The following is a 9,691-nucleotide window of genomic DNA, read 5'->3' as shown; positions in this document are numbered from 1 at the left end:
TTTAAAGCGCGTCACTAATCTATACGCCGAAAGAATATTTCGCGTGGAAAGTGTATGCGTGAACTATTTCGACATATATATTAGTCATTTATGCCTTCCAATACTCAAAATAGCTGCTATATTTTTCAAACTTTATTTGTTAATATTTTTAATAAAAAGCGACCCCCAACTAAAATTACTTGCATGTTACTCGGGAGGATGTCCTTGACAATATATGTCAAATTCAAGGTCATCAACGCCATGTTTACCCTAATAATAAGAAGCAAGAAGCAACACATCAATTCTGATAGCAAAATGGAGATGGAAAATCAACCAAATAAAAGATTGTAAATCGTGAGAAATTGAATTTAATTCAAAATTAAAAACTTAAAAAAACTATCGGCCAAATATATGCTATGATTTAAATCGAGCATTTATGCATAAGATTCCACGCTTCTTCTTGCACACCTTAATTAATAAAATTTCTATTAAGATAACTAATTTATATTCAGAAATAATTTTTTTATAGACATAAAAATAGATTTTAAACTTAAATTTTAAATAAAAGATATAAATTAATTTTCTTTAGATAAGCATTTTTTTACAGGCCTTGGAAGACCCAAAGACATATGAACGCGATGGCCGTAAAGCGGATCGTCTAAAATTGTGTTGGCATGTTTACCTCGCGCGGAGGAAACGGGGCCGATAGTTCCTTATCAAAAAATCGGGCGAGGATAATCAGTTAAGGGGTTAATCTTCTTACTCCGGCATGCATGCCCCGTGTGTTCCGACTTCAAAGTCGCGCAGGTGAACCGACCGCGTAATCACTGTTATTACGATAATCGTTTATTACGAGCGAATAGAAATAAAAATCCCGCCTGGAGCACATTGAATTACGCCCATCCACCTTGTATGCGCTTGTATCTATGTACACACAAGTGTACCTACGTGATACCTACGTCTACGAAGGCTCTTTTAACCACTTACGCAGGGGGGCCCTCAGCAAACTTTCGAACGAAGGGAATCTCTTTTTATTTTTCTCCAATCGCCCACCGTCTTCCTCGCTTAACCAGAATTTTCAATTATACTTATTTGGAACAATGTTTGGTATATTTGATCGTTTGGGACGATATAAATCGAATAATAATTAATAGGGAGTTTTTGCAATATTGTCTTTCAGATACCGTAACCGTATCTGTGTGTGTGTGTGTGTGTGTGAAAGACGGTATTGCAAAAACTCTCTAATATCAATTCATATCATTTCACTAAAATTATGAAATTATTTCATGAAATTCGGATAGCAAAAAGTAAGATGCTTATTAATAAAAAGTCTAGTAAAACAACAATTTCAAGATATAATCTGATCTAATTTAATCAAAATATATTTATTTGCTCGACATTCGTTTATAGTTTTTTTTTTTTTTTTTTTTTCATATTTTAAAACAAACAAGAATATGGATAAAATAAAGTAAACGCTCGTGTGTCAAAATAAACTGTAAGAATAAAGGCCAACAATCGAGCATAGACGTGGATGTCAAATTAAAGTACGTTTCGACCGAAAAATTTGGTCCTTTTCAAGCGTGTATATATAACTCACAAATATTAATTAGTTAGACATAGTTGACAAAATACGCTGAATCTAAAAACTAAACATCAGATATTGTAGAACGCGACAAACAGAATAAGTCAAGAAACATTATATAAATAAAAAAACTTACATATTGGAGTGTTAATTTCAAGAAGTAAAAAAAAGTTTGAACTACATTTCCGTTGTCCGTATTATATCAGAGGGATGAGTCTCTGTCGTGCGATGGTGAAATTGCGACTGACAAGAAAGGACGGAACAATAAACAGTGGCTTCGAAATTTAGCTGAAGTAAAGAGAGGGAAGTAGATGAGAAGGGGATATTACGTTTCTTTTATGATATGTTCATAGAGAGCATTGAGACTCTCCGTGTTTTTTTGCATATTAATGGTGTTTTGTCCGATTTTTTAATAAAAAACATCTCGGCTAATTTCCTTTTTCTAATCAGTTTCTCTTTATGCATTATCTCTGGATTCCCTCAATCAAAGTCATGTCCACGGAATATTCGATGATCACTAACTACAGTGAGTGTTTGCCAACTAGTTTTCTGATATCCTTCTGGTGTTCTTTCAGACGTGTGCAAAGATGTCTTTTTGTCTGCCCTATATATGTAGCATTACAATCTTTACATTTGATCTTATATACGATTTCCGTTTGTTTCAGATCATTGATTTTATCTTTACCGCGTTTAATTAGGCCAATTTTTTAGGAATTGTGAACAGAGACGTAATATGGCACTTTCTCAGCGTGTGACTAATGTTTTTGCTTAAACCCTTTATGTAAGGTGACGGCATGCACCTCTTTAAATCAAAATCTGTTTTATTATCCGTGGAGATGTTATGTGGGGTACCTGTGTTTCTAATAATTGCTTATTTCTTACGTTTTGAAAGAAATCACATAAACTTATAGAACTAGTTAAATTTATACGAACAAGCTATTATATGAGAGAAAGAAGAATATGATATACCGAAAATATCATGATAATAACTTGACGATTTAACATAAAAATATCTTACAATTAATTAGATAAGAAGATACCATTTTTGGTCGGACTGGATTTTGGTAGCCTTGGTAATAATAATATTTAAATAATGTTAATTTTGTATACTTTTTCTAATTTAGTAAACTGCGCGCCGATTATTTGTCGGTCTTAAAACACTCTTTATTGGAATAGTAAATCCACATACTTAAATCGATTTAAATTTTAATGTTAAAGAGGGAGGTCCGTTTTAATGGGATTTTTTAAAATTAATTTTCCTGAATTTTTTGTGCCAAAACAGTAAAACCGATTGAAAAATCTTTTTGCGTACATATTTATTGGTATTTTTTATGCTTATACAAATTTTTATAAGACATTTTGTTGAGTCGTACTCGCTTGGCGCGCTGGACCGCAAGAGGCAGCAATTTCATCGGTACCCACGATTGCGCTCGTTTGACTGATCTGAAACAAAAAATCCAGGTATATTTTGGTGTGGCAGATGACCCGTACCTCGATCACTTTGAAAAAAAAAAATCACAAAATTGCGCCACAATAACGACTTTTTTAAATTAAAAATGTCTTATAAAAATTTGACGGACGTCTTCACCAATTCAACCATTAAGAAAATATTAAGAAGAATCGTGTTTCAGGCAATGTTAATCAACAATAATAAGTGAACCTGACCAATGAATCTTACAATTAATTAAAGAATTTAAAAAAATCTCATTATATATTGTATATTAATTGACACTTAATAACTGTTCAAAGATAATCTGTAAATAATATTAATGTTATGTCTGTAAATAATATTAAATAATATTAATGTATTAATATCATATGCGTTAATATGGATGCGTATAATATTAATAGAATTTATCGTTGATTGCCAGTCGTTACTACGTTTATCTTTATTATGAAAAAAGCCCTAATTATAGATACTCTAAAAGAAATTTATTAAGCCTAACGCATTACGTTGAATATCATCAAGTGCATACGAGTACAAGTACGACCACGTATCTTTATCTAATTATAAAGCTACGTAGGTAACCTCGGACGTTTTCGCTTTTTATCATCGAAAAATGATGAGATGCAAAAATCCATAATCGCAAAAACAACCTAAAATCTCGCGTCTGTTGCATAATTCTACATTTACGCGCTTCATCTTTCGTTGTTTACGATGTCATGCTGTATCAATTACCGATATCAATGCAAATAATTAACATGCACTTCGAAAAAAAAGAAATATTCACGCGTTAATCGCGACAATAATGTAGGAATATTTCATTACGCAAGGAAAACCTTTTTAATGTTTTTCATTTATCTGCGTGTTTGGCTTATATCAGTAATATCGTGAGCCTTCCTAGCTCTAAGCTATCAGATCTAACTATGAAGCACGATGTGTCCAGAGAACGTACAAAATACGCGATGAGATGCCCGCCGGCTCAAATTATCCTTCGATTTATTCACGTCCGGGAGGGATGGGACATCCACCCCATCGCCGCCGCTCGCCTCCGATGACGGCTTCTTGTTGCATCTTATTTCGCGCTCTTGCTCTCTTCTTTTCATCTTATTTCCCTCGGCCGCTCGTCCTATACCCTATAAACCGCCGCGCACGACGGACGACGGCGTCGTGTCTTCGGTTGGAAATCAGGGATGCGATAAGCAAACACTCTACCCGCGCGCCGCTCTATTATTAAACTATAAAATCCCGGCACTCCATTGGCGCAGAAGCTTTCGCGGATGATGCTGAATTATCTCCCGAGAACGCATATGTCCGACCGGGTAAAACAAGCGCGCGAAACTGGACGAGATTTAATTAACACACTCCCATAAAATCTGATTACTTCGTAAATGTTTATGCACCTGCGAGGCGTGCATCCAGGGTGACACGAAAATAATCCCACGAAAATTACTTGTGTTACTCGTTTGCGTTTACCTTTATCTATGATTAATATCTCCCGCAAATGTATAATGCTGAGAATTTGAGATTAAAGCTGTAATTTAATTGTATCGGAAATTTTTTGTATTTAAGTTTATATAAAATATTATCTAATCATGTATTAATCTCAAATATTCTCAAATTCTAAACTAATTACCGTAAATTACATTTTATTAAACAACAATTCTAAACACATCGTAAGTAATGGATAATATATTGAATTGGGATATTTTAACAAGTAGAACTCAACTTTGCACCGTTGCATTTATATTGCATTTGAGTGAATTAGATGCCACGCCATTGCAAATGCGACTTATTCTTTTGCCGCTGTAGTTTGGTCACGCCCTTGTTCGCGGCAAGGATTATAACATCATCGACGAAAAATCTTCGGGCTCGTTATAATGCATAAATAAGTGCAAACGCAGTGACGCCCCTTAATTAAGCTAGGTCCCCGCTCATGTGGAATGACGATTTGTCGAAGAAACACGACAAGCACATGGGGAAACATCCCATATACTCGAAAATCTTCATAAAGCAGCTCATTCTCGTGCACTTTTGAGCTTCGCATGCTCTACAAATTGTGATTCGTTAAAAATGCACTAATTTGCATAACTAGACATAACGCGTTTACGTCCCATCAAAAACTGCATCATAATAATCTTATTTCTCTAGCCTATATTTATCTATCGTATCCATTCGAATATTCAACGTGATGTAGATAATAAGGCCCAAAAGTAGAGGTCTAAAAAAAAGAGTAGAATATTTTTTTAGTAATATAAAAAAATTAATTTATTTAAAAAATGCGTTAAGATAAACAATTAAAATAAACGATTTGTTAAAAGATAAAAATCGTTTTACTTTATCATTTTTTTTATATCTTTGGGCTGAAAACTTGTGAAATTTATTACGTGTATTACATTTACGTATAGCAGATTGCAATTTATATATTAAATATAATAAAAGAAAATATATGCGTATATTTATAATATAATATATAAAGTTTATATTACAAATATAATTTAATGATAGACATACGGGATGCATATTATTGTTAACACAATTTTTTGGTATTAATGAATAAATTCATAAATCTGCATAAATATGCTTCTTGCATAAATCAGTCTTCAATGACAGTTATAACAATATTTGCTTGAGATAGAGAAATTACTTTAAACATCGATATACTTCGTCACAGCTCCGCTCGATTAATTAATTAATTAATACCTTTTATTATTGTTGTTATTTAATATCGTATAATTACTTATAGATTTTCTTGAATTTTCAATAGATAAAAGAAGATAATATAAAAGATTATATGTTACGAAATAACAAAGTAGATTGAATTGAGCGATTTTTTAGCACGATATCACAAGCCCGGCTAGCTCAGTCGGTAGAGCATGAGACTCTTAATCTCAGGGTCGTGGGTTCGAGCCCCACGTTGGGCGAATTTAATTTTTGTTTTGATTTTTATTACATTTGTATACAAATTAAAAATATCTGTGTTTGTAAGGTACGTGATATTATTTTATTTGCAAGTAAAGGATCATTTCAAAATTTTCTATTACATATAGTTCAGTTTTATTATTTTATCTTTATGCGGTTATGTATTTTACATCTTTATAATAACAAACAAAACATTTTTTACACCGATTTACATATTCTTCAATTAATTTAGAGTTGCTTTTTATACAGAGGAAATCTAAATACACTCATGCATAGAAGGCTATTTTTTCTTGTAACTTTTAATTCTTGATATCGGAACTTTGTAAATAGAAATATTACTAGAATAAAGACTAATTTTAAATTATATATGTGTATTTTAAATTAGATTAGAGACTAGATATTACATTTCGTGTACATGCAAATATTATATAAATATTTTAATTTAAAAAATAACACGTATCTTTGCTACCTGAGAGTGACAACTTCGAAATAACCAAATTCATTGCATTATATTATCATATCTCTTTATTTTACCTATTTCTAACCCCATAATTACAATACTAATTTTTATTAACATTTATGCAACTGCGATCAATTATTTCGTAGAGAGCAGTTAATGTTAATTAAAAAATAGCATTGATATTTATTAAGAATATTATAAACGTCAACAAATTCTGATAGATGTTCTGAGTTTATTACATTATGTACGTTCAATGTTCATTATTATGCACATATGTAGATTAAATTAAATAACTTATCTGAATTATCTAACAACTTGATAGATATTAATATTCGCTACTTTCATCATTTTACGCAATAATCATGTATTTGCAAAACAATTTATAATAAACGAGCTCCAAATAATTCAATTTTTGTAAAGAATAAAATTTCAAAATGAGCTTTGATTGAAAATTAGTTTGAACTGCTTGTTAAATTTAAGTTAAAATAGCTTTGTTCTTATCTTTATTTTTTTTCCTTTTTAAGTTATCTCTTATTTCTTTATTTTTTCAACTATTCAGTGCATTATTACCTTCAAAAACATGTGTGTATAAAAGAGTGTATGTGTAAATGTCTGTGAATGTCCGCAGTGCAATGAACTCGAGTTTAAGGATGAAGTTCAAATGATTGTCATCCCTTCGGACTTTGTCCTATAGAAACTTTCCGGGAAATCGCCCATCAGATTTCTTTTAAATCTATTTTCTTTGAATTCTATAGAAACAAAAGAAGCACTCATCTAATCTCTCGTCACACTTCGATCTTAACGCTTATTGTTGTAGAGGCAACATAAATATCCTTTTACATTTATAATAAACTTCACAAGCTATCCTAATCGGACCCTTTCAATGATATGTTAACTTATATAGAAATAGCAAAGAAGTCTGTTTACGATAAATGTTTTTTTATATATTTACATTAATATCTTCATGGCTTTTTTCTAAACGTTAGAAATTTTTCTCTGTGTCACTGCTCGTTAAATATCTCAGTTCATGACGTAACAATTTCTTATTTATTTAATTGATCAGATTATATCAGGATAAGGACCAAAAATCTTATCTTGTCTTAATGTATGGTATACATTTTTCAGAAAAATCTCTCACCGATCAATTGGGCCATTTTTCAATTGTCTCATTTTCTCCCCTATAGGGATGACATTTTATACTGTTCTTGTTCTTCTTACTTAAATTAAGTTGCGATATTAAATTCAATTAAATAAAACAGTGATAATTATAATAGATTTGTTTTCTATTGCTGAACTGGCTGTACTAGTTCAAAGTTAATCTTTTTCCTTCCAGTGTGGAGTAAAAAAGATTAACTCTGAACTAGTACAGCCAGTTCAGCAATAGAAAACAGATCTATTATAATTATCACTGTTTTATTTATAAACAGTGAGATTCGAACATTAGAACAATACGAAACAAACGCTGCAACTTCTCCTTTTTTATTGTATTGGCACCCGATACTCAGACTAAATTTCATGAGGCAAAAAAAATGTGGATAACATCACGCGGTGTTCCCAAGCGGTCACCCATCCAAGTACTAACCGCGCTCAACGTTGCTTAACTTCAGTGTGATCGGACGAGAACTGGTACTTTGAAACGTGATTTGAATGTTATCTGGTAATGTGAGTTACTTGGAGACGATTTAACCAGTTTTAATTCGAAAACTTTCAACGTGATTGGTGAAACGTTATCTTTACATCTTACGGAATAACATCAAATGCAATATTAAGGATGACTGTATTTATACAAAATACGCCCAGTAAGCTAGGAAGATTAAAGTAACGTTTAGAAATATTGATTTTACGTGTATTTTTTGAACGCTTTAATAATATTATATATATGTATATGTATATATATATTTTTAAATATTATTTTGTAATATAATTATTTTGTGATGTAAAAACTAACACTGTAACAACACTAACAACAGAAAATTAATATATTACAAACATTATTTCTGAGTCCAAATTATTAGCAATTTTAAACGGTTGTATTAACTTCAAATAAATGTTAGAGTAACGTTTAAAAAATATGTCCTGTAATGTTTTTAAAATATTTTAACATCATTAAAAAAAAATTATATTACAAAATAATATTTGAAAAATATATGTATAATATTATTAAAACGTTCAAATACCTAATACACATTTAAATCAAATTTCTAAATGTTACTTTAATGTTCCTTGCTTACTGGGATATTTTGCATAATCCTTAACATTGCATTTGATGTTATTCCGTAGGATATAAAGATAACATTTCACCAATCACGTTGAAAGTTATCGAATAAAAACCGGTTAAATCGTCTCCAAATAACTCACATTGCCGGATAACTTCCAAATCACGTTTTAAAGTACCAGTTCTCGTCCGATCACTGAAGTCAAGCAACGTTGAGCACGGTTAGTACTTGGATGGGTGACCGCTTGGGAACACCGTGTGATGTTATCCTAATTTTTTTTTGCCGTATCAAGTCTAGTCTGGGTATCGGGTGCCAACATATATTAAAGAAGAAAAGTCTGCAATTAAAATAATTTTAGAAATATTAATTTTATGTATATTTTTTGAACGCTCTAATAATATTATATATATATATATTTTTTATTATTATTTCATAATATAATTTTTTTTGAATGTTGTTAAAATATTTTAAAAACATTGATCTGCAGTCGTGGGATGTCGAAATTATTTAAAATACCAATTAAGTTAGTCGGAATTTGGTTGGTCAATTGGACAATCGCATCGACTTGTGTCGCTTATTGGAAAACGCACGTAACATAGTACGACTACAATGAAAAACTCTAACGATCTGCGCGCCGAAGGACATTTGGTTCATATACATATACATGCAAAATAGTAAGTGATTTCGAGAAATTTTATTATTCAAGGTTCAGTAACCGAAGTGACAAGCAATCAGGCCGAAAGCATTGGCCGAGAGAAAAACTTTTTCCTTCTTTCCTTCTTCCTTAGGAAAAAATCCTAGAAATGTACAATCAGGATCCGCTGTTTAAGTTATTTCTTTTTATCGTCTGGAGACACTCTGTATCTCATATTTAAGAGTCCTATTGTTCATAGTTCAGTGACCGAACTGCGTATTGTCAGGCAATCAGGAAAATTGGCTAGACAACCTTTCCGTTCTTCCTACATATTAGAAAAAAATATCCTAGGAAAGCATAATTGGGACCCGTTGTCTCATTTTTCTTCCTCGCTTGGGTGACACTTTGTATCTCATATATATACATATATTTATACATAAGCAAAACGATGGGTGAT

At 31.5% G+C, this 9,691-nt stretch overlaps 1 non-coding gene and 2 pseudogenes across 1 annotated transcript; 2 read left to right on the top strand and 1 right to left on the bottom strand.

The window, feature by feature from the left end:
• The first annotated feature begins 5,853 nt into the window (after positions 1–5,853).
• Positions 5,854–5,926, top strand: Trnak-cuu. Its single transcript has one exon. It is a non-coding gene; the product is annotated as a tRNA-Lys (tRNA).
• A 1,991-nt stretch (positions 5,927–7,917) lies between these two features.
• On the bottom strand, positions 7,918–8,039 carry LOC112463412 (annotated as a pseudogene).
• A 710-nt stretch (positions 8,040–8,749) lies between these two features.
• On the top strand, positions 8,750–8,869 carry LOC112463411 (annotated as a pseudogene).
• Positions 8,870–9,691: the final 822 nt, after the last annotated feature.

The sequence above is a fragment of the Temnothorax curvispinosus genome, unplaced genomic scaffold (genome assembly GCF_003070985.1).
Source record: "Temnothorax curvispinosus isolate PA1 unplaced genomic scaffold, ASM307098v1 QBEX01013179.1, whole genome shotgun sequence".
Classification (NCBI taxonomy): domain Eukaryota; kingdom Metazoa; phylum Arthropoda; class Insecta; order Hymenoptera; family Formicidae; genus Temnothorax; species Temnothorax curvispinosus.
This window is presented reverse-complemented; position numbering and strand designations above follow the sequence as displayed.